Source organism: Macrotis lagotis, chromosome 3, assembly GCF_037893015.1.
Source record: "Macrotis lagotis isolate mMagLag1 chromosome 3, bilby.v1.9.chrom.fasta, whole genome shotgun sequence".
Lineage (NCBI taxonomy): Eukaryota > Metazoa > Chordata > Mammalia > Peramelemorphia > Peramelidae > Macrotis > Macrotis lagotis.
Genome location: NC_133660.1, coordinates 26,467,943 through 26,494,762, shown reverse-complemented (window position 1 = coordinate 26,494,762; position 26,820 = coordinate 26,467,943).

The following is a 26,820-nucleotide window of genomic DNA, read 5'->3' as shown; positions in this document are numbered from 1 at the left end:
ATTTTTTTTGTTGAGAAGATCTGAAGTGGGGTGGGACATTTAGGATGTTTAGAGAAGACTAACATTTTGGTTATGAGATCCTTTTCAGGGCTGCTCATTCACCTTTGGTGTCCACCTGTCACCCAACTCTCTCCTGTGACTCCAAGAAGCTGCAGCACTTGCAATGGTTGTACTGGTAAAAGGGAAAAAACTATCTCAGCAGACAGATTAAAGCAGGCCAAGGGTAACCGACAGGCCTCAAACTCATTGATGAGGTAGGGGGATGTCTATCCCAATTATGGGAAGACTTCTGTGATGAATGAGAACAATTTGTTTCAGACCATGAAAGCAACTGAAGCAAGTACTGTAAAGTGTTTAGATATAAAGACACCAGAACCATCCACTGCATCATGAGCCTTTGCTAGTCATCCTGATTTTTGTTTTGCCATTGGCTTTGATGACTCTAGAAGAGTGAATGAGACCCATAGAGAGTTCTTCTTCATCTAAATCAATTCATGTGCAAGTCATATCATCATACCATGATGTCATTGGTTCTCTTCAAAAGCAAAAGATAGGGGCAGCTAGATGGCACAGTGGATACAGCACCAGCCCTGGAGTCAGGAGGACCTGGGTTCAAATCCAGCCTCAGACACCTAATAATTGCCTAGCTGTTTGATCTTGGGCAAGTCACTTAACCCCATTGCCTTAAATTTTAAAAAAGGATAAATAGCAATGCCCAATGTTTGAATTGCTTCCATTTCTATCTCAATTAATCTTTACCCAAATTCTCTCTGCCATACTTCTCTTCTCTAGTTGCTAAACATCTCACTGAAATCTAATTTCATGTAGAGGTCAAAATATCACCCATGATGTCATTGGTTCTCTTCAAAAATGAAGGACAAACAACAATAGCAGTTAGATGATCTCATAGAAATAAACTTTCATGATATACTATGCTAGCCTGTCTGCCCTTTACCTATCTTTTTCTTTTAAATAAGATATACTCAACTAGAATCATATTCTAATCATAGATCATCCCATCAAGCCTCAATGATTCACCACTGCCTCTTTGTGTTAGGAACTCCGGTTCATTTTGCCTGGTATCTAAACTTTAGGCATATGGATATAAACCAATAAATTTAAGGTCATTGGTTTTATTGCATGACTTCTTTCTAAGATTTTTCCTAGCTATTTCAAGTGCTATTCTCCCATTCTTTTTTTGTAATACACTTTATGGAATCCAATTTGATAAATATACCTAAGAAGCTTATCCCCTTCCATTATCTTTTTATTCGAAAATTCTTTTGGCTTGATTTGCAAAAGAATAAAAAAACAAAGAAAAAATTTTGTGATCATTTTTTCCTTAGTACACTCCAACTCTGATTTACAATATGTCATCCCTATATTATAAGCAGTAGTCCATAAATCCAAATCCTATTCTAACAGCAGTTTCTCATCCAAGCTATTCACTTCCCGAACCAATTTTCATCTTTGCTGCAACCTTTGTCGTTGATGGAGAATCTTGAGGAAAACACAAGCTGAGTCCGTTTCCTTCAGTCTCTTATTCAAGACTTCATAATCTTTGGCAACAGCTCTTGATTCATTCTGGCTGCATCACTGGTGACCCTTGTGAACGACTGGAAGTGAATTGTATTGATCTATTTGGACAAGTCTTGGGAAGTCACATGCTATGTCTTGGAAACATGCCATAGGAAGATAACAATTCTCTCTATTGTTATTAGGTCAGAAAACAGCTACCTCAGAACCCCCTGAGCAGGGAATCACCAGTCAGAATTATCACATTCCTCCTTTGACCCATAATGGATGAGTTCTCACCTGTTTGAAGCTTTGGCTCCCCTCTATCATTCCTGAGAGGATAAGCAGTTGCTTCCTCCTTAGATCATCCAGCTCTTTTCACTCCAGGAAGAGCTTCAAATTTCTTTGAGGTCCAAATGCACAATGTTCCTTTTCTTTCCTTTCCTCCTCCATGTGATTCTTCCAGATTCCAACCTCTTGACAAAGGTCAAGTTTTCTTTCTGCCAATTCCAACCGTCTCCACTCTGATTCTCCACCACCCCCATTCACGCCCCTAAGCTCTCTTTCTGGTTTTAGGGTTTGTTTGTTTTTTTAAAGGAACATTTCATTATACCTGAACACCTGGAATATATAAATGTGGTTCTCCAGTACCTCCATTCTGTCTTATAAGAGGGAAATCAGTCTACATATGGAACATAGATAATAGTTATTTAGTTATAGAAAAATGAAAAAGATCACACACTCATGCAAGTCACTGTCATTAGCCTTCTCCCCCATATTCATTGGGATAGTTGGGTGGTGCAGTGGATAGAACACTAGGTCTGGATTAAGAAAGATTCATCTTCTCGATTTCAAATCTAATCTCAGACACTGATTAACTGCGGGACTCCTGGGCAGGTCAATTCGCTGTTTACCTCAGTTTCCTCATCTGTAAAATGAGCTACAGAAGGAAATGGCAAACCACTCTAGTCCCTTTGCCAAGAAAACTCCAAATGTGGTCAAAGAGAATCAGGCATGATTGAAATGACTGAACAACAACTAATTGGGATTCTCAGGCTTGTTTTTGGATCTGCTTGCAGGGATTTATATCTACCTCCTAAGCACATGTTAAGACACTTACAACCTCTTATCACCTCTTAACAACTTGGCAGTCACATCCAACTGTCTTTTCTCACAACCAGGTGACAGTCAAACCCTAATTCATTTTGCTTCACTCACTAATCTCTAGTGGTTTCTCCAAAATGTCTCTTTTCCGATCTGTTTCCTTACTTAACTTACCTCACCTTCCCCTTAAATTCCTCCTTTTAGGATCCTTTTCTTCCTTCAGAATGAGATCTTCTCTTCTTGCTCAAATTATTTTCCTTTCTTTCATCCTCATATTCTCCCAAATTTCTCTTTTCCCCAAATTCTCCCTAACCTTCTTCATAAGTCCAAATTCTTCAAACTCACCATCACGATATTTTTCTTATTATTCAGCCTAGAGTCCTGTTTCTCCTTATGATCCTCTTCTTACTTCTTAGTTTGCAACTCTTGAAAGTCACAGAGAATCTGCCACAAAGTGACTTTCCTTGTAATATGTTGATTTGTGAACCATCTATTAATTAGTTAATTATCCCTTATTCTTAGAATAAGTCCTGTTCACCTCCTTTGCTCATGTTGAATGTCTCTGCTGATATCATTTTGCAAAATTTCATTTCAAAATTTTTGCCTTCCATGATTTATTGGCTAAAGGACACTCTAAACTTAAGATATTATAGTATTTAATGACTGACATAGATACACCAGAAGAATACTGGTATTTAGGGGGCAGCTAGGTGGTGCAGTGGATAGAGCACAGGCCCTGGAGTCAGGAGTACCTGAGTTCAAATGTGACCTCAGAGAATAATTACCTAACTGTGTGGCCTTGGGCAAGCCACTTAACCCCATTTGCCTTGAAAATTCTTAAAAAAAAAAAAAAAAGAATACCAGTATTTAAAAGCATCTAAAAAAAGTAATTGTTGATTATTTGACTGATTACAGATAGTTTAAAAAATGAAATCAATACACCAAACTATCTTTTTCATATTCTGAGATGCTACAAAAATTTTTCATCAGTTTATTCATACAGTTATGCCTTGCTTTAACATTTCAACCTCAGGGGATCCCTGGCAATTGGAGGAGTTTGAGAAATACTTATTAAATTGAATTGGATTGAATCAAAATGAATATATCAGACTTTGACTTTGGGTATTCCTTTTTATCTAACTTGATATATTCCTTCTACCAAATCTCTACAAATTTTCCTCTTTAGAGATTATATCTCTCATTGAGGACCTGTCCTGTATTCAAGAGTCCTTCCTCTGTATCTTTCAATATTTTTGTGGATTCCAGTGCAACCTTCGTCCCATCCACTGGTTATCCCTCTTCTTTATATGTGACCACACACTCCATTCTAGGTAGGTTTTATCTTTCATTTCAACACCAGCATATAAACAATGTTGGGAATGTGTCCTTTGCTTATTTGCATTCAACATGAGTTTTCCTGGTATCTTTTGCATCATTTACTATTTGCTTAACAGAGACAATTTTAAGCAAGTTTAATTAGGTAAATCAATCTCAAAATAGAGCTCTCTGAGAGTTCCTGTAGAAACCATGTGGGAGAAACTGTGAATAGCTCATATCCAAGTCATCAATGTATTTAAGAGGAAAGGGGGCTGAAGCAGTCAGAATTATGTGACTTGCCTGGGGTCACATAGCTTCCAAGTGACAAGTATCTGGAGCCAGATTTGAACCTAGATCCTCCTGACTCCCAGACCAATGTTCTTTCCACTGCAGCACCTAGCTGCCCCATTTTATTTTGTTTTGTTTTATTTCATTTCATTTTATTTGCAAGACAATTGAGGATTCATCAATATATTTTACACATCAGTCAGTCATTGATGTTGACGATAAATAAACGGCCTAAGAATGAGAAGAAAAAGAATGATCATACTGTGTTTTACTTTCATAGTCAAAGAAGCAAAGAGAGTTCTGGTTGGATGCTCCAGTATGTTGTCCCAAAAGCCTCTAGTAGTCTTCTGGGAGTTACATTACATCTCCCTGTCTCCTTTTTTCTTCATGGCTGTCCTCATAGGATTCTCACATAAATCTGTGTTGGAGAAATGATTTACAACAGGAGAAAGAAATGCGCCCTCAAGATGACAATGAGAAGTCCTGAACTTTCAAATGGGTTTTCAGAGGATAAATGCAGGAGGCGTTTGGGTGGGGAGCACGAGCCATACTTTGCCCAGATAGATTCTCCTCTCCAAGCTGTGGCTAAGATCCATCTGTTTGTCATTGGACACAAGACAATTGGAGACAAAATGCCTTGTCAATGGGTTGGAGGAAGAAGGAGGGGGGAACAGAACAATGGGAAATGAGGTCCCCAGATCTACCAGCTTGCAACAAACAACCCTTCAAACTGTTTATCCATAACATAAAAACTTGGCAATGGACTCTTTTCCCTTTCCCAATCAATCCTTCCAAATCCCAGACATGATTTTCTACCAGAGACATGAAGACAAAGAGGAAAGAGGTGATTTGGAATGTTCTTCTATTCAGGGAAATTCATGTCCCAAAGATTAGAAACACATTCCCAGAAGATGACCCAACTGGATTATTTAAATATTGAGAAAAAAACATAATTGGAGGATTGGCTTCCTACAAGACTCAACTAACATGCTGTCTTCAACAAGAGGTCCATGCCAATTCTTTCCTTTTACCTTTCAACTACTCTCTCTGTATCTTTTTTTTTTTGCAAGGCAAATGGGGTTAAGTGGCTTGCCCGAGGCCACACAGCTAGGTAATTATTAAGTGTCTGAGACCGGATTTGAACCCAGGTACTCCTGACTCCAAGGCTGGTGCTTTCTCCACTACGCCACCTAGCCGTCCCTGTATCTTTTTTATGTAACTGATGTCTGCCCTATTAGAATGTGAATTCTGTGAGGATAGGAATTGTATTTCTCTTTATAGCCAGGATTTAATGCTTACTGGCTAATTTCACAACCAGGAGTGCAGGTAAGGTCCCAAAATCAGGAGAAAACTTCCCAAAGGGCAGACCTGTGCAAAAGTGGGTGAGACTAACTTTGGGTGTGGTGGATGCTCCCTCACTAGATTGCTTTGTTTTGAGTTGCATGACATTGTACCGGTGGTGTTACAGTGAAGATTCCTTTGGAGGAATGGGCATACAAGATGGATGCTAAAATTTCCTACTATTGTGTGACTCTATAATGAAGGCTTCTCTCTTCTACAAGTGTCTGTCTTCTTACCATTTGTCTTGGGCAATTCTAACTTTGTGATGTTTCTGCCCTAATTCTGGGTCAGTCTCACTAATTGGCTTCTCTGTTCCTCCTCCCAAGAGGCTGTGATTCCATGAACTCATAGTTCCTAGAGGTAGTAAATCCTTCAATCGTAGGCAAAAAATGTTCTTTATGAATTGCTTCAGCCATGTCTGACTCTTTGTGACCCCATTTGGAATTTTGTTTAGCAAAATACTGGAGTGCTTTGCCATTTCTTCCTCCAGCTCATTTTACAGATGAAGAAACTGAGGCAAAAAGGCTTAAGTGACTTGCCCAAGGTCACAAAATCAGTAAGGATCTGAGGTCAGAATTGAGTTCAAAAAGCTGAATCTTACTGATTCCAAATTCAGCATGCTATCCCTACACAACTGAAAATGTGGAAACAACTAAGTGGTTCAGTGGTTAGAACACTGGTCCTAAAATCAAATACAGTTTCATTCATTTATTAGCCATTGACTCTGAACAAGTCATTTTGCTTCCATCTGCCTCAGTTTCCCCACCAGTAAAATAGGGATCATCTACCTCCCAGAGTTATTGTTAGAAGAAATGAGTTAGTATCTGTAAAGTTCACTGTGAATCTGAAAGCATTCCACAAATGCTAACCAGCATTATTAGCAGAGACAGGAAGATCATATTATTTTCTTCACCATCTAATCAATCACATTTCTTCCCCCTAAATCCCAGAAAGAAACTCAAAAATCATCTGATTTAGAAGCTGACCAAGACAAATTAACTTCTCAATCATTTTTTTAAAAGTTGCCATCACCAATATTACTGTGTAACATCAATACCTGGAAAAGTATGGTTAATCTGGGTAGTCACAATAGCCAAGGTCTTCCCCTGAAGAACTAAACTAGCTGGTTTCTTCTATTCTGTTGATTTATCAATATTGACTCAGGGGGGGCAACTAGGTGGAACAGTGGATAGAGCACTGGCCCTGGAGTCAGGAGGACCTGAGTTCAAATCCAGCCTCAGACACTTAATAATTACCTAGCTGTGTGACCATGGGCAAGTCACTTAGCCTTGCAGAAACCTAAAAAAAAACTGACTCAGAATTTCCATTCCTGGATGTTCCAAAGGCAGATTGGGACTGAGTTTTTCCCAATCCCCTGGAGGCAATGAGCAGATAACAACCCTATATATAATAATATTAGCTGTATCCAGGGGCTGACCGGAAAAATTGTTGCCTCTGTTGGTTTAAAGAGCAGGTTTTCCCCAAGTGGCAGAGTGGATAGAGAGTTGGAGGACTTGAAAGCAGAAAGATCTCAGGTCAAATACTGTCTCAGACACAAAGTGTCCGTCCCGCTGTCCTGGGTAACTTATTTAAAAATAACAACAACAACAACAATGGCTAGAATTTATATAAGCATTTTAAAGTTTATAAAACACTTGAGAAGTATTACCTCACTTTACCCCACAACCACCTTGGGAGATAGACAGAGATGAAATGTTTGGCCCAATTCACATAACTAAGTGTCCAAGACTGGATTTGAACTCAGGTCTTCTTCAATAGAACTAGAGGGAACAATGGATAGAATGCTGCCCCTTCTTCCTGATTTTAAATCTGACCTCAAACACTTTGTAGCCATGTGATCCAGGGCAAGTCATTTAACTCTATTTGCTTCAGTTTAGTCAACTGTAAAATTATCTGGAAAAGGAAATGACAAACCACTCCAGTATCTTTGCCAAGAAAACTCCAATTGGGATCACTGAAGAGTCAGACAAATGTATATAATTTGTGTTTAAAGATAGTCATTTCCAATGGGAATGAGGGAAGAAAAAAAGAAAAAAACATTTACATGATAACTTTATTATACATTTCAAAGTTGTATATAATAGATTTGCAGTTTCGTATTAAACCATTTTTATTATACTATATTATGGAAATTTTATCTCATAAATTAAAAATAAGATATAAATAAAATATAAGAAATATAATATAAGAAATAAATATCTAAAATAAAATTTAAGAAATATATAAAACAGTACATTAATTTTAATAAAAGATTTCTGATTAAAATGAAAAATAATAAAATCAACATTTATTTATTTATTCATAAATCTAAAAAAATTTTTTAAAGAGTCAGACACAACTGAAAAATGACTAAACATTCTAGACTCCGGTCCAGTTCTCTCTCCACTGTGCCATCTAAGTTGTCTCTGCCTCACTTTCTTCATCTCTAAAATGGGGATAGTAATAGAACCTACCTCCCACAGTTGTTGTATCAAGTGAGAAAAATAACACATAAAATGCTTTGCAAATGTGAAGGATAAATGTAGATATAGATAAATGTGTGTGTTTGCATACATGAATATGTATGTGTTAATAATCATTACTGTCAAGAAGACCTAGATTTGAATCCTAACTCAACTCAGTCAAATCCTGACTCAACACAATCTATATTTTAATAGTTATTTCTATTTTTGTTGTCATTTTCCAATATGACAATGAATATGACAATATTCCTATCCACACTGTAAACTGGGGAGGTGGTTCTCACAAAGCCAAAACTAGCTCTTTGGTATGGTTCACAGTCAGTGCCTCCTCTTCATCCTCTCTCCCAACCATCCACCCCAAGCTTCCTGATGTGATCCCTATTTTAAGGTCATCTCAGGTATAAAAGTCTTTGAATCCTGACCTCAACACCCCTAGGATAGTACAGCCAACGTGTGACCAATATGCTAGGGAGGAAGTATGGTATGGTGGGAGAAAATATCTGGGGTCAGAAGAATTGAATTTGAGGCCCAGATCTGGCATGAATTGAGCTCCCATAGCAAGTCACTTGGAGGATTTCCTTCAAAGTGGGGAGTCCTTCATTTCCTACCATTCCTCAACTTTTATAACTTTCCTCCAGGTCTCAGTTTCTTTCTCTGTAAAAGGGGATAAGCACTGTGTTGTTTAAAAAAAAGATACTCTGTAAATTTCAATATTTAATAGAAATGAACCTATTCTCTTTTTCTCTTAGGATAATAGCTCTCCTAACAAAGATCTGAAGTGTGAGTTCACATTCCCATTCATAGCCATATGAGCAGAGTAGAAAGAGGTAGAAAGAGCAAGAAGCCAAAAATAAAGGGGAAAAATATTAAGGCCAAAGTTGTGGAGATCAGTTCACACCAATGGTCAGTTCCTTGAAGTTCTCAGAATTTTTGCTTCCTAATCAATCAGGTAGCAATAACCTACCCTGAATCCTCATCCCAGTTATCTGGCTTCCTCCTCATGTCCATCCTTTGAATCTTGGCATTCTGCAGACATTCCAGTACCAACAAAGCACGGTTTTTTGTTTTGCCATTCCAACTGCCTTCCAACCCCAGTAGGATTCTTCCTCCCCGCTCTCAGATCCCAGGTTGGCACATTCCGTTCTTGTTTGGACCACAGTTTCCCACACAAACACATGCTAGCACATAGTCAATGTGATGGACAAGTTTAAAAATATCTTATAAATTTGCCAGAGTGAAAAATATCAATAGGTAGTGATTTATCAATAAACCAATCAGTTTGTCACCTCCAATTTTGGTGGTGGTGGTGTTATTCAGTCATGTCGGATTCTTTGTGACATTTGGGGTTTTCTTGGCAAAGATACTGAGGTGGTTTACCATTTCCTTCCCTAGTCCATTTTACAGATGAGGAAACTGAGATAAATAGGGTGAAGTGAAGTGACTTGCCTAGGGTCACACAGCTAATACATATCTGGGGATGGATTTGAACTCAGGTCATCCTGATTCCAAGCCCAGTGTTCTACCTTTGCATAGATAGTAATGCTGTCTATACAAGAACTTCTTTTCCTGGGGATAGAGCATGACCTCTCAGTAATTTAAGAGATAGTTATCTGAGGCTCAGAGAGAGCTCATGATTCATGTCCAGGGTTGTTCAGCCAGCAAAAATCAAAGGTGGGATTTGAACCGAGTTCTTTCTGACCTCTAACCATCACACCATCCTGCCTCTCATTACACCCTATATAATAAGCTCCAGATGAGTGTACACCCTCTATTAAGCTCCTTTATTACTGGTAAGAGGGGAGGGGAGGCACTGTATAATGTCTCAGGAAGACTACCAGAGAAAGCTAGGCAAGAAAGCCAGGTGCCACCTATCACTGTCATCACCTACAAGGCCCTTTTTTCATAATCTAGGCTATAAGCAACATTTCACTGAAGAACATAGCAACAGCTTACACAGTTACAAGACTAGTCAAGTTTTTGCATTAACTCATTTGATCCTTGCTTCAAAATGGTGAGGTGGGTGCTAGCATCATTTCCATTAGAGAGATGAGGAAGGTAGCTTCTTAATAGAGAGGTTAAGTGTTACATTGGATGTCATAGGGTCCAAGTCAGGAAGACCTTAGATGCTTGGTTTCTATGGCGATCCTCAGCCTCAGTTTCTCCATCTGAAAATGCACCTTCCTCCCAAAGGCTCAAATTGTGAGGAGCCAATGAGATGGTGTCACTTTGAGATCTTAAAAATGTTAACTGTTAGGATGATGATGATGATGATGATGATGCCCATTTCACAGATAAGAAAACTGAGGCTGAGGGGAACTGAGTGACTTGATGAAAGTCATACAGTTGAGAAGAGTCTAAAACATGACTTGAACCCAAGTGCTCCTGGCTCCAAGTCCAGGGCTCTAACCACCTCAAGGAATGTGTTTGAGAGAAGGTCGCAGCAGAGTTTGGGGGTCTCCTCTCCAAGGGTGAAGCTGTGGAAAGAAGACAGCTTCTCCTTATAACCTCTGAGCGCATGGGAGGCCAGGAGGAAGAGAGAGGGTGGAAGGGAGGGAGCCAAGGGAGGGGAGGGGATCCTACCAGCTGGAATTTCAACTGGCAGGCAGGTTTCTGGATGGGGAAATGAAAGGAGTTTCAGTTGGTCGGCATCCAACAGGACCCAGGGCCGGAAGAATCGCTTGGGGCTTGCCATATGAAAATGAGTTATGTAAGCGGAACAAGTGTTCCTCTCTTTCAGGAATGTCTGATACAGTTTCACAGACTGTCAGAGGCCTCGGGGAGCCAGCCAGGGCTCAGACTCTCCATCCAGTTCTCCAAGGGCAGGCATCCACTCACTACCCAAGAGCCAGTGGTGTTGGCCACTGGAGGCCGGGGGCATCAAGGCCAAAGACCAACAATGGGAAGACTTGGCTAACTCATGGCTCTTCAAGTAGCCTGCCTCCAGGTCAGGGCCAGAGGCCGAAGAGTCCATAGTGTGGGAACCCTTCCTCCTAGTTCCCTGGGTCACACCTGCTCCCAGTATAAATAGGACTCCATCTCCAACGCTGTGAGTCTGTTGAAAGCTGCATTGTTTCCAATAGGACTGGAGAAAGCATTATGAATTGTCCCTCAGAACAGCTTTGCACTGGGGGAGAGATGGATTAAATGGCCTAAGAAGTCTGGCCTGTCTCTAATTTCTTTCATTCCATTGAATTCTTCAAGGAGCTAAATTAGGTTGGTTGGGGGAGAGGGGGAGAAAGACACTTTCAGATATTCGAACCAAAATAAAACTCTTCACTCCCAGAGAGCAGTTGACCCTAAGGAAGTCATTTTAATCTCTCTGGGACTCACTTTATGGGGATAATAATCACCCCTCCCCAGAGGGTTGTTGTGAAGCTCAAATGACATCATGTATGCAATGAGTTTTGTAAACTTTGAGGGATTATTAAAAACACGAGCTGTCATTACATACTCTAAGAGAAGGCTTTGTAATAATATTCCCATTTAGTGACATAAATAGAGTGAATCTCCATTTATTTCATAAAGGAAAAACAATTTAGAGTAGAAAGACCATTAGAGTCAAGGTCAACCCCCTGCATTTTCCAGATGGGTAAACTGAGTCCCCAAAAAAGGCATGAAATTTGTCTGTCACCCAGAGAGTTGGAGAAACTGAATGGGCCCCAGGCACTCAGACCCCAAATCTAGCCCATTTTCCACTTTACCCTCCTATCTCTCAATAGAGAATATAGCCAAGGCTTCTCTGTCTGTTGAGATATGAGAAAAATCAATGTGTCCATTCAGGAAAAGCACTTAATGAATGTTTCTCAAATTAGATTCAATTTGTTAAATGGATCCTGGCTCCATAAATGTGGAGGTGATCCTTCTGGCTCACTGGGGTTCTCTTTCCTCATCTATAAAATGTGCGATTTAGATCAGATAATGTCTAAAGCTCCTTCCAGCTTTAAAGCTAATAACTCTCTCTCCTGTTTCATGAGAAAATAGATTTAGAATTGCAAGGGACCTTAGAGATTGCCTAGTCTAGCGAGCTCTAGTCTAGAGAGCTGAGAACAGGAGGTGGACTTGCCTAAGGTCAAACATAGGACAATCCCTTCATTTTATAGAAGAGAAAACTGAGGCACTGAGAGATCCTTGCCCAAGGTAACAGAGCTAGTGGGTGTAGAAATAGGATGTGAACGCAGGTCTTTTGACCCCAATTTAGCACTCTTTCAACTAAGATTTAAAACACTTATAGGAATAAGGAGCAAAAAGTGTTATTTTTTCCCGAGCATTTGCAAAGGGGATCTTATTTTTACACACAGAGATAATTTCCATGAAGCAAATCTATCTGGATTAACAGAACCCCACCACACTCGGGGGAGGAAACAGGGATCATGCCTCAGTGGATAGAAAATTTGCATCTAGAATCAAAAGTTTCATAGACCAGCTCCAAGATTTATGAGATACAAAGCCAGGCTCTTCAAGTGCCTAGCCCCAGTTCTCTCATCCACAAAGTGCAGAAATCTTTGTACTTTCTATATCTCAGGATTGTTTAGAGTTGAAAGTTTTGCAAACTTTCAAAGTATTTTATAAATGAGAATCATCATCAGGATGGTGGATCAGTATTGTTCTGGATATTCCTGCTTGCAGATAGCATTATTCTAGTTGTAACAAACTCTGAAGAGTAAGCTCCCTAGAAAAGACTGGTCACCTTGAAAAAGAGTCTGTCCTGACCATCCACACCAGGAAGACCAAATAAATGAAGTATATCTATTTCCATGAGAGGGAAAAAAGTCAGGCTAGAGCAGGGATTATGGATAACAAGGAATTTTTTTAAATGGAGACTGAGTAAAGAATAAAGTATCACAGATGGAAAGATTGACAACAGATTATAATTAGTAAGAGGAATTTTAAAGTTTATAATTATAGGTATAGAAGTTGAAAAAACTCAAAGATCATGTAGGTCAAGAATCATGTTTTACAGATGAAGAAAGTGAGCCTCAGGGAGATGAAGTTATTTACCCAAAGACACGAAGATAATAAGTAACAGAGCTGGGATTTGAACTCGACTTCTCTGACTCCAAATCTATCAGTCTTTGGCATTCCATATTGCTTTACATATTAAATTCATAGCCCCTAAACTGCAGTGGTTGGGGAACTGGGCTTGGAAACAGGAAGACTCATCTTCAAGAATTCAGATCTGGCCTCAGATACTTGTTTGACTGTGTGACTCTGGGCAAATCACTTAACCTTGTTTGGTTCAGTTTCCTCTTCTGTAAAATGAGCTGGAGAAGGAAATGGTAAATCACTCCAGTTTTTTCAACAAAAAAAAAATCCTAAGGGGTGCCTAGGTGGCACAGTGGATAGAGCACCGGCCCTGGAGTCAGGAGCACCTGAGTTCAAATCCAGCCTCAGACACTGAATAATGACCTAGCTGTGTGGCCTTGGGCAAGCCACGTAACCCCATTTGCCTTGCAAAAAAGCCTAAAAATAAAAAATAAAAATAAAAAAATCCTAAATGGGATAACATGAGGTCAGGAAGAGTGATGAGGTCTAGGTGTGGCCACCACTATGAGTAATTAAGAGTGATGCAGAAGGAGGTCATCATAAATTAGCAAGCTGTGGTGTAAGAATAAGCACCAAGGATCCAGTCAAGGATTAGAAGAGAGAAAAAGAAGGTAAGTCAAGCACTGAATTTCCTAGAAAGAAGAGGAGTGGTAGATGACCAGTATAAGGATCTTCATGGGGATAGAGCTGAAAGGAATGAACTTCCAAGGAGGGGAGACTTCAAAGTGATGCCAGGAGAGAGAGAGGTCCTAGAAATAGCATTGAGGACCATGGAATGATTGATCACTACTTCTGGCCTTATGAGTCCAAGGGGCTTGAGAGTAGGACACCTCAGCATTTAAAAGGGTGATGAGTAGTCCTAGAAGATGGAGTGAGAGGTGCAGAGCTCTAGAAGGAAAGGGAGGTAAGAGCCATGTTCTAGAAGGCTCAGTGGAAGGAAACAATAGAGAAGGAAGGGAAGGAGAGGATAGGGAAGGGTCCTTTTGACCTGAGGTGATAGAAGTTCTAAAGTCTAGGGATTAGAAAAATAGAAGGGAAAAATCACTGGATTAATGTAAGTGCCCTGGAGGGCAGGAACTTTTCTGCATTCCTATTTGTATTCCCAATGAGAAATCCATCATCTAGCATAGAGCAGATGCTTATTGAGGATATCCATTTTGAGCTCCATCTTCTCTTCAATTTCACACTATAAATCACCTTAACATCAGGCACCATTTTCTCTTCTTTGCTGTGGTCCACAGGATGAGGTGGTCCTTCGTACCTTCCACCCCATCCAGTCTTCTCCAGGAGCTTGTCCCGTCTTTCTCCTTCATCTACAACCTCTCTTTATCCATCAACTGACTGCAAATGTGCCCAGATCTGCCCCATCCCTCAAACCTTCACTTGATTTGGATAGAGCACCTCCAAATTATCATCTTATATTTCTTCTCCTTTCTCAGTCAAACCCTTAGAAAAACCCATCCACATACTTTGTTTCTACCTTCTCCCCTCCCACTAATTTCTCAGCTCTTGAAATTTAGCTTCCTTTCACCCCAACTTTAATTAAAACTGTCTCTTCAAAAGAGATAATATTAATAAAGGGCTTAGCACAGAATCAAGTACACAGTAGGCAGTTAATAATTGCTTCTTCCCTTCCCTTTCTTCAAGATCTTCAGTTTTTACTTTATTACTAAATAGAATACCTTTACCCCAGGCCTCATCCTTCCTCACCTTTCTGGATCATTTGATACCCTTGATTAAATCTTCCTTCTGGGTACCGACTCTTTCCTGCTTTTTCTGACATTGCTCTACAATCATCTCCTTTACAGGATAGCATGTCCAGGCCTGATGGACCCTCTCATCTTTTCTCTCTCTACCTTTTCTCTCAGTAAGTTAATAATAAGCTTCTATGAATTCATCTATAATCTCTAGAAAGATGACTTCTAAAGCTCCATATTCAGTCTTTTCCTCTCTTCCAAACTCCAGTCCCACATCTCCAACTGCCTGCTGCATAGTTCATCTTGTGTATCCCATAGGAATATCAAAGGCAATAATTCACTGTCTTTTATCCAAAAACCCACTCTACATTCATGTCTCCCTATTTCTAGCGAGAGCACCACTAATTCCATCCAATCAAATTCACAACTAGGTGTCATTCACTCCAACCCCATACTGAATCAGGGAGTCTATTTTTCCTTCCTGGGCATCTCAAATGTCCATTTGTCCATTCCCCTCTCTCTATTAACATCCCAACCATTCTCAAGCTCATATCTCCTCACATTTGAACTATAGAAATAACTCCTAATTAGTCAAGTCTCTCATTTCTGTAAGCCACACAGTTGCCAGTGTGATATTTCCATAACACCCAGTCACTATCCTCACAAATTTTCAATTGCTCTGTATTGCTTTGAGCATAAAATGCAGAGCTCATCTGTTTGACTTTCAAAGTCCTTCACAGTTCAGTTAACTGGCCTTTCCAGGTTACCACCCTTTCATGCACTCAATATTTCAGCATATATTGTTATTCCTTATACATCAAAGTCCTTACACTCAACAATCTCTTCTCTATGCCTTCACACAGATTTTTCCCAGAAATTTTTACACAGAAATTCCTTCCTTCCTTTCCTCCACCTCTTAGAATCTCTAGACTCCTTGAAAGCTCAAAGTACTCTCTTCTATATTACTTAGCTAATAGTGTCTCCCCACTAAAATTACCTTATGTTCACTTTTAAGTTGTATATAATTTATTTTTACATCACTAACAGTGGTGGAACCATTTGTTCCACTGCAAGATTGTTCGGTAGCTCTAATTTACCCCTTCCTCACTTTACTCATTGCCCAAATGAGATTCCCAGTAAAAAATGATCTTTCTCTGCTCTAAGTGGCCCCTAGCTAGAAGCAGGGCTTTGGCAAAATACCTCAGGGTTACATCTCTCTTCTCTGGGAATATTATCCACACATGCACATACAACTGCCTCTTCCCAAAGAAAATTTCAGTAAGTATATAAAGACTAACAAATAGCTTGGGGTTAACATCATTTATAAAGGCAATAGTGAATGCTAAAAGCAGAACAGGAGAAGAACAGGAAGAGGAAGAAGGAAGAAGGAGAGAGCAGAAAGAAAGAGAGGAAGGAAGGAAGGAAGGAAAAGAAAGAGAGAAATAAAGAAAGAAGAAAGAAAGAAAGAAAGAAAGAAAGAAAGAAAGAAAGAAAGAAAGAAAGAAAGAAAGAAAGAAAGAAAGAAAAAGAAAGAAATCATTCTTCCCTAGAAGGAAAAACTTCAGGCTTCCACAAGCAATCCTAAAGGGAGAAAGAAGATAAAGACATACTTCCTTGTAGTCCGGAGTTGGGAGGGTTGTTTTCAGCAAAATAATCTCTGTCCTGAGCCTCCTTGATTTGCACAGGCATCCATCCTCACTCCTTCCCCATCCCTCTTCTCAAGCTCCATTTGTCTTTTCTGCAGGAAAAGGAAGAGTCTTCCCTAAGTCTCTTTTTTTACACCTTTTTTCACCTTAGGGTGTGGCCTATCAATCTTCATCCTCTGGGGCTGCTTCCTTTCTGATTCATTTAAAGGACTAATTCACACCTCATAAAAGTATCACTTGGTATGGCTGAATTTTTACAATTAGCTTAACTCCCTTTTATCTTACTTCTTTCATACCATTAGGAATGTGAACAACCAACTCCCTTACCACTACATATATATATTGCCTTTCATATCTGGCCTCATACATTTACTGGTGTGACCCATTTTATTGATAAGGAAACAGATAAACAGGACTTTTTCTTCTTTCTTTCTTCTCCTTCCTCTTCATTTTCTTCTTTCTTTTTTTTAAATTTTTATTGAAGGTAATGGGGTTAAGTGACTTGCCCAAGGTCACACAGCTAGGCAATTATTAAGTGTCTGAGGTCACATTTGAACTCAGGTACTCCTGACTTCAGGGCTGGAAGGTGAGGAAGGGGTGAATTAGAGCTATTGAACAATCTCATAGTGGGACAAATAGTTCCACCACTGTTAGTGCCCCATCTTTTCTTCTTTCTTCTTCATCTTCTTCTTACTTCTGCTTCATCTTCTTCCTCTTTGTCTTCTTTGTCTCCTTTATCTTCAGCTATTAAGAGTCTGAGACCACATTTGAACTATAGCCTTCCTAGGTGATGCAATGGATAGTGCACCCAGACTGGAGTTTGGTCATGACGACTGGGAAGGCATCTTCTAAGTAAATCCTTATAGTGGTGGCAAATATTCATTCAAAACCATGGAAACTTGATTTATTTAAATGGCTTGAGGCTCAGAATCTGAGCCAAAAACCAGGACATCTGCAGTTTAGATCCCATCAATTGCTTCCCTCTTCCTAGAAGAATGTGCTGTAATTTAACCTTTATTGGTGACACCTGACCTTTTCATTCTCAAAGACATGGAGAGCTTCCTCAGAAAGAACACATGTCATCGGTATGCCATGGTTACTCTTCTCACAAGCAGAGGCTTAAAAATGTACTAAAGTCCCCAGGCCTGGTTTTCCCATAAACAATTGATCAATCGTCTTTAGAATGTCAGATTTCAAAGAGCAGAAATGAAGGCAATGGTGAAAAGGAACTAAGAGTGAACATGGATTACATGAGAATAACAGCCCAATAAAAATAAATTATCAAGTCCCATAAAATGCACAAGTGTACTGCAAATGTTTAACAAAACCTACATCTTCAACAACAAAAAACATGTGGTTTAAGGTCTCAAGGAGAGGGCTGAGGAGCCGTTGTCTTGTATCAACTCTGTGTCAGTGATTATAGATGGAAAAATGAAAGCAGAAGGGAATTGGTAAATGTTTAACAACTGGCTTCCCAAAAAGACAAAATGGACATTCCTTATATTCTCAAGTCAAATCTGAATGATTAGGATTTTCTCCCTCACTTTTTTCTGTCTGGATGATCAACACAACACTAAATCACACCTCAGTTTGTCTCTTAATTTTGCTGATTTCCAAGATTATGTGATCTCACTGAAAATTTCACAATTAGCTCTTCTGAGTCAGGCTAAGCTGCTTCCAGCACAACCTCAGCTAGGAGAACTTCCCCATCATCTGTTATAAATAAGGGACCAAGACCCAAACAGAAATGACATCCCCGATGACATATACACAAATCAGAGGAACTGTGATTCAAAGGCAAGTCACCTGTCTCTAATACCAGTATTTATTTCAATTCCCCACAACTGGTTCTTGAGAACCAGTTCAACTCAGAAAATATATATTAAGGCACTACGCTAGACCCTAGAGACCAAAAAAAAAGGACAAAAATTAAGTAATTATCTGCCTTCAAGCTTATAGTCTATTGTAATAAAATCATATTCTGTTGAGGCTACAATTTGTTTTGGGTCTACCTAGAACAGACTGCTTTGTTGCCTTCAGTTTAATTCATTATTTGAATACTAATGAGAGGGATTTTTTCTTCTTCTGTAATAATTTTATGAGGTAGAGGAATAATCTTCATTATGTAGAAGAGAAAATGAGATCTTGGTGCATTAAAGTATCCAAGGTCACAAGGTTGGCAAGTTATGGGCAGGATTTGGATCTGGGTCATCTGACTCTAGCTGTAGTGTTCTTTCCAGTAGTTGTTGCTGATGGTGATTATGGTTCCATCATGTCCAACAATTCATATATATTTGGAGTTTTCTTCCCAGAGATACCAGAGTGGTTTGCCTTTTCCTTCTCCAGCTCATTTTATAGATGAGAAAATAGGTAAACTTGCTTAGGGGTCATATAGCTAGCAAGTGTCTGAAGCCAGATTTGATGAGTCTTCCTGACTCCAGGTCCAGCGTTCTATTCATCATACCACAAAATTGTCACTTTCCAGTACCCTACTCCTTTGCTCTAAATATCTACAGAGTTACTGTATGTAAAATCTCTTAGAAAATTCTCTCATTTAGTGCTTTTCTTAACAAATCTTATCTCCATGTACATCATCTCCAAAATAGAACATATCCATTCCTATTAGACTAGGCAATAGAAATCTGAGGAAATTTAATTTTCTTACATTAGAGATTTTATTGAAAATTTTATTGAAAAATGAAGAATAGAAAATGGACAGGAAAGAAAAGACAGAGAAGTGAAACAGAATGATGGAGACAATAATAAATTTCTCTGGATTGTTGGTTCTTGGCTCCAGGAAGTCAAAATTCATAAGATGTCTCTACCCTAAAGTATTTTGGAAAATGACTTCCACTTTCTGACCTCTAAGCATCCTCTCCCAACCTATTTTCACTTCAAAACCCAAAGAGTAAAACAGTTTACAGTATCTGTGGGATAGGTCACCCCTTCTCTTCTAGCACAAATGCACCCAAGATTAGACCATGCCCCCCACACACACACACACAATATCCTTAATGATCATGCTATCCTCTGAGGCAACCTCCACCCTCAAAAAAAGATCATTTTGACCCAACTCTAAGACTTCCTATTGGTGACTGTGCCCTAGAGCAGGTCCCCTGAAGACTTCAACATCTGAGGAAGTTATATCCTATCTGCATCATTCCAAGGGAGGAACCCTATTCCATGGGTCAAGGAGATATTCCTCTATTGGCTCAAGGACTTTTTGACCATTGAACTTTTATAAGAGTTCTGAGAGAACAGAACAGGATGTCACTCATTCACTCAATTAACCAACAAGTGTTTATTAAGAATAAACAATGAATGAGTGGGGCAGCTTGGTGGCATAGTGGATAGAGCACCTGCCCTAGAATCAGGAGGACCTGAGTTCACTCAGACATTTAATAATTGCCTAGCTGTGTGACCTTGGACAAGTCACTTAACCCCATTGCCTTAAATAAATTTTAAAAATTAATTTTAAAAAAAGAACAAACAATGAGCTGGGTGCTATCCTAGATGCAAGAGATATGAAGATAAAAATAAAATGAGCTCTGCTCTAAAGAAGTTTACATTCTAACAGACAAAGTAATTTTATGGGAAGGGTACTAGCGACTAGAGAAGTTTGGAATGGCCCTCATGGAGGAGGTGACATGAGAGTTGAAATGTGAAGGATTTCAAGGAGCTTGGGGGGAGGTGGGGAACAAGAAAGTCTTCATGGTGAAGGCAACATGTGAGAAGAGCTTTGAAGTGATTCTAAAAGGTGAAGAGGAGGAAGGAGTGCATTCCCGGCATAGGTCTGGAGATAGGAGATGGAATGTAGTTCATGAGGAACTGGAAGCAAGTTGATTAGACTGGAATGTCAGCTATATGAAGGAAGGTGACTTGTAACAAGCTTGAAAGCATACTCTAGAGCCATGTTTCAAGACTTAGAAGTCAAATAGAGCAGTTTGTAGCTGATCTAGAGGCAAGAGGGAGTCATTGGGACTTTCGGATCTGTATTCTTAAGCTAGATTGGAGATGACAAAGACTTGTGGCTGAGAGATATGAAGTGATGAAGACCTGAATTAGAGGACCATGGTGAAGAGGTAAGATGGATGGAAGACAAGACTGAATGGTTAGGAAAAAAAGATATAATGATTGACTGGAAAAGGTCAAAGGAGATTCCTAAAGGAAGTATTTACTCTCCCTATCAAAAACTTGTGGGATTGATTTTTGTGTCCCAGAATATGACTTTACATTTATCCCTGCTGAATTTCATCAGCTTAGTGCTCCATCTTTTCAAAAATCTGTCCAAATACTTTAAAGTCCTGGCTATCATCCAGTGTGTTAGTCTTTGCCCCATTTGCTCCAAGCAAAAGTCCTATTCTCAGCTATGTCAACCATCTCTTTGATTATCTACTGTTGAATTTTCCTGGAATCTTAAGTCATGTTCATTGGCCAAAACCTTACAGATTCTGCTCTTTTCTATTTTTTAATGTTCTTTTTTTATTTTTAATTTGTGGAATAAAAAAAATTTCCATAGTATAATAAAAAGTGATTGAACATGAAATGGCAACTCTATTTCTTTTAAATATATAACTCTATTCTTTTTAAATATATAATAAAATTAGCATATTAATTTGTTTTTTCTCCTGGTCCCACCCTAGAAATAGCTACCATTAGACATAAATAGGTGTGTTTATATATGCATGTATGTTTTCACATATGCATAAAGGCATGTATGTATATACAATTATTCTATTCACATATTTATTAGTTCTTTCTTTAGATGCAGATAGAGACTCTATTCTTTTCTATTTTTTTGAAAATAGGAAATTTGTCTTTCTCCATTCCTGCAATACCTCATTCAGTTTTTCATGATCTTTCAAGTCACTCAGTAATCACATTTGTCAATTCTTTAAATAACATGAAGATAGAGTTCATCTGTAAATTGTTCATTGTACTCTCTTTCTGATGAATATGTGGGATTAACATCATCAGGAAAAATACCTATGCTAATTGAATCACAGACTCATTTGAGTCATAGAATAATATGTCTGTATCCACTATGGACCTCTCCAAAGTTGCCCTTTGGATGACCCACAACTTTGATTTTTTAAGAGATTAATTTTCCTTGAGCCATAACCACCAAAAATTACATGAAGAATATTGAATATTAAGAATATTTTAAAAAGAAGATGAGTCTTTGTTTTGGGGAGAAGTTTAGAGTTATTAAAAGAACTACACAGACTCCCTAAGTCAAACTTCTTCTTCTTCCTCTTTAGCCCTGGACCCAGATCACTGAGTATGGGCCACACTGGCTCAAGATATATTAATTATGCATCATCTTTTCTGAGACTAGCGGTTCACTGAATAACAATCTGGACCCTGATTATTAGTCATTCACTTAATTTTCTGATGCAGCTAATCAGATATGAATCTTTTAATTAATTATAGATTTCATTTTAATATTTCACACTTGGTGCAATCAGCAAATTATCATTCCCAGCCAAAAACAACTAGAAAACCTAAACACCTATTGGGAATCTTACTTCTGTATTGCATCTCCTTCATGCTGATGGCAAACAATTTTGGGAGTTCTGATTCGGAATCTCTTATTTCTGTACCTCGTTCTCAAGGATTTATGGTAAAACTTTTGATACAAAGCATAAAATCACTATAAAGCTTCATAAGAAAACAATATTAACTGAGGACAAAGAGTGTGGAGGGGGATACCAATGACATAAAAAGAAACATATTATCCATCTGATAACTATTGAACAAGCTACCTGAAAGTACTCCAACACTGACACTCCTTTCATTGGTTAATAATAATAGCTACCATTGATATAGTTCTTTAAGGTTTGCAAAGCATTGCGTAAATATTTATTATCTGTCTTGATCCCTACGGCAGCCATGGAAGATGATTACTGTTATTATCTCATTTTACAGCTGAAGAAACTGAGGCAAACATTGTTAAAGGTCTTGCTCAGGGTCACATGGCTAGCAAGATTCTGAAGCAGGATTTGAATTCAAATCTTCCTTACTCCAGGCTTCATGTTCTATCCACTGCATCACTTAGCTACACAAAGCATTTGCTCAGTTCCACATTCATAGCTTATTCATGGACTGCAAGTGTATACAATAGATCTGAGTTTTGTAAAAATAATAGAATAATTTATGGGAAGCTAGATATTCAGTAGGAAGAGCACTAAGCCTAGAATAAGGAAGAACTGAATTCAAATCTTGCTTCAGATACTATGTAACCCTAGAAAAGTCACTTGACCCTGTTTTGTCTCAGTTTCTTAAAATGTAAAATGAACTGGAGAAGAAAATGGCAAACCACTCCAGTATATTTGCCAAGAAAACCCCAAATGGAGTCACAGTCAGATACAATTGCACAAGCACAAAATGATATTCTTAAAGAAAATTGCTCTCTACTTAAAACAGACCATTATCACAATATTGTCTAGAACAATTGATATGAAATATGATATTTTATAAGTTAATTTAACCTATGTATGTATATATATATATATAAATGAAAGAGAGCCCATTATGATTTTGCCTAACCTTAAATCCATTACCCTTAAATTTCTCCTACATAGTGCTAAGTACACTATATGTTTCCACCAAAAACACAACAAACAACTGCATTTCATAGAATCTGCCTCCAAAGATAAAAAATAAAATATCATTTAAACCTGATGAAGAAAAAAAATTCTTAATGAGCTTCAAGGAAAGATAGAAAATTAAAGCTTTTGAGCTCAAGGCAAAAAGTCAAATTGAACCAATGGACAAAGACAATTCTTAGAAATACTCCCATAAAATCTGTTTCTTCTCTCAAGACATTCAGTTTTGATCCATGTATAGCATGGAAGCAAATGTAAAGACTAGATTAGATTGCCTTTTGTAGGGGGGGGGAGGGAAAGGAGGGAGAGAGAAAAAATTATTAAATTCAAAACCTTGCCAAAATTTGCTAGAATCTACCATTGTATGTAATTGGAAAACAAATAATTTATATATTTGGAAAACAAATATTGAAAAACAAAGATTTATATAAGTTTAAAAAAAAGAAATACTTGCATGAAAGACACATAAAGCTATGAAGGAGGAAATTGGAACAAGAGATTTACTGACCTCCTAGGATTAAAGCAATGGGACAATTCATTTAAAGTAGTTAATGAATATTCATTATCAACCTTAGTGTACATTTCTGTAACTACAAAATGGACCACAATTTTAAAAACATCTTAGGAAAAACCCATTCAATTACAACACCTTAGGTGTGGGGGCAACTAGGTGGCACAGTGAATACAGCACTGGCCCTGGCGTCAGGAGGTCCTGAGTTTAAATTCAGACACTTAATAATTACTTAGCAGTGTGACCTTGGGCAAGTCACTTAACCCCATTGCCTTGAAAAAATCTAAAAAAATACCTTAGGTATAAACTTAAGGTGACTAAAAACAGATGAAATCATTCTCACCAAAAAATCATGGAAATAATTGCTGGGTATTCTTAGAACACGTGATAAATGGGGAGGGGGGGGCAGAGGAAGGTATCCAAAGATACTTTTGGAATAAGCAGACATCCCTTCACTAAGGAACAGTAAAAGCTATTAGATTTATCTAATCAGCAGTTCTCAAACTTTTGGTCTTGGGATCCCTTTACACTCATAAAAATTATTGAATGCCCCAAAGAAATTTTTAAAATGAGCCATTTGAATCAATATTAACTAAAATTTAATAACAATTTTATGAAAATAGCTTTGAACTCATAGACTTCCTGAAAGCCTCTTGGGCACTCTCAGAGGTCCCCAAACCACATTTTGAGAACCACGAGGGTATTGTAACTGAACATGATTCATCTCTGAATGAAACTTATGAAACAGCTATGAATGAAGCCCCACCACAGACTATATTCATGTGAACATTGCCAACAATATTTTATTAAAGAAACATTAGAGAAATGGTTGAATCTAGTGGATTTGTTTGTTGAAGTGATTAAAATTGTAGAACGCATTGCTACACTTGCAAAAATTTAACAGCTACCAAATACCTATCAGGAAAATAGCATTATCCATATAAGAATGGTTGAGGAATAAAATATATTTGTTGAGGACGAGGACAAAGTCTCTCCCAGGCCAGAACCCACCTCTGTGTGAGTGGGAATGCACACCTAGAATTTAACCTTCTGATATCTCTAAGGGCATAGACTTTTACTTTTACTCTATGTTCTCATGGAAATCCCTTAAGGAAAAAAGGAATTCTTTAAATCAGTTCTAAGGAAAGACATTGGGGAAGTTAAGCTGTCTCAGATGGAGTTCCTACCTCTTTACCAAACCCCATCCCAAAACATGACTTCTCATTTCCTGTGAGATTTCAATTATTTCTTCTCTTTTTAAATAAGGGGAAGGGAAGATTATCTTTTTTTCTGACTTATTCCCTGATATATAGTCCCTGGATTAAAATACATTGTCTACATCAAGAATCTCTTGCAAAACTTTCTGAGTTATACCATGTCCATATAGTTTTGGGGAAACTATATAGTATAATTCCATAAAATCTTTTTTCAGTTCAACTCAAAACTCCAGTTTATATTCCCAATAATTAGATGGCTAGAGAAAAAGTTTATAGAACTGAACCAACTAAACTGCACTGGAACAGTCATGAACAGAGACCAAATTGTTACCCAAAATTACCTGATGCTTACACTGATCTGTGAAAACTTAAATAAAGAATGTTTTTAACAGATGTCACCAGACTGGTAAATTTCCAAGCTATGGAATCATATAGACCTAGAAGCAAGCTACCTGCCTCTCACCAGAGGAGCAGATTGAGACATACATGTTTGAATGTAGCTAACATGTGGATTTGTTGCACTTGACTATATTTAGTACGTGTGTGTGTGTGTGTGTGTGTGTGTGTGTTTGTGTGTGTGTATTTAATGGGTAAGAATTTGGGGAAGGGGGAGAAGAGCAATGGATGGTGTTGCCAAAAAAGAAGAAAAAAATTAAAAGGGTCATTGAGACACTTTAAAAGGAAACAGAAAACTCCCAGAGAAACACAAAAGAAACAGGATAGCTTTGAAAGTAAGATATTGATTTTATTATGCATATCTATTTTAAAAGCAATCAAAGTTGGCAACTTCACACACTATTCTGTTGGAATTTGTAAATGAAAATAGCCCCTCAGTGAGTTTTTAAACTTGAAATTTTAAATAATAAAATCTGAAGTGAAAAAGGTGCTTTATAAACTTTAAAAAATATGTATAAAACCACTGCATAATTTCTCAAATGTAATTATGGATGTATATAAGTGTACATATTAATATATACATATATTTGGAAAGAGACACAGAAAAAGAAGCAATGACAGAAACAAAGAAAAGCTGATTTAGGATTCAAGGATCAGAGGAAGTTAAGTGATGCTGTAGATAGAATATTGAAAATGAAATTATGAACACTCAAGTTTGAATTCTATCTCAGACACTTACAAGCTGTATGATCTTTAGTCATTTAACTGCTATCTGCCTCAGTTTCCTCATCTGTAAAAGGGAAATAATGATACCACCTTCCTCTCAGTGTTGTTGTAAGGATCGAAAGACATACTATTTACTTAGAAAACATTAAGGGATCAATCATATAAATGCTAGCTATGACTATTATTATTATCATTAACTGAAAAAATGGAAATCATGTAAGAATAAGCTGAAGTGCACATCAGTCTTGTAGGACTCTCTGACACTGATGCTGTATTAAAGATGTTTTTAAGGATTCTATACAGGATGAGCTTCCATTCTAATACATTTACTCAGCTATCAAAAAAAAACCCAACTTATTTTATCCATCTTACAAAAAAAGCCATCTAATATCAAATATAAAAGAAAAATAACAAGATAATAACTTATACCATTGTTATTTCCATCTGAACTCCATTGAATAAGATAAGAATGATTCATTTTCTATATTAATAGTAGCAGTAGTGGTGGTAATAATTATAATAATAATAATAACTACTGATATACCTATGGTATGTTAGAGTTTACCAATCTCCAGACAAGATATAATTTTATGAGCTACCTTTTCATGGAAAAGAACTTTATTTTTTAATAACATAGGACCACAGTAATTACTTGTTCATCATTTATTTATTCTTAAAGCATTCATTTTAGAAAGTCCTTTGCAAGTCAAAGAAGACTTTAAAGTCAGTTTTTATTTAGCAGCATCTCAATTAAACAAGAGAAGATTTTCAAAATCCACATGTTGATTTTACCCATGATATTTCCAAATGATAATCTGTGTTTTCATGATTGATCCAAACCACTATGCTTTGGGATGAGGTAAGACAATCAAAAGTGTGCATGTGGTTTTTCAGACTTGCTATCTCTCTTACCTTTCTGATAAACATT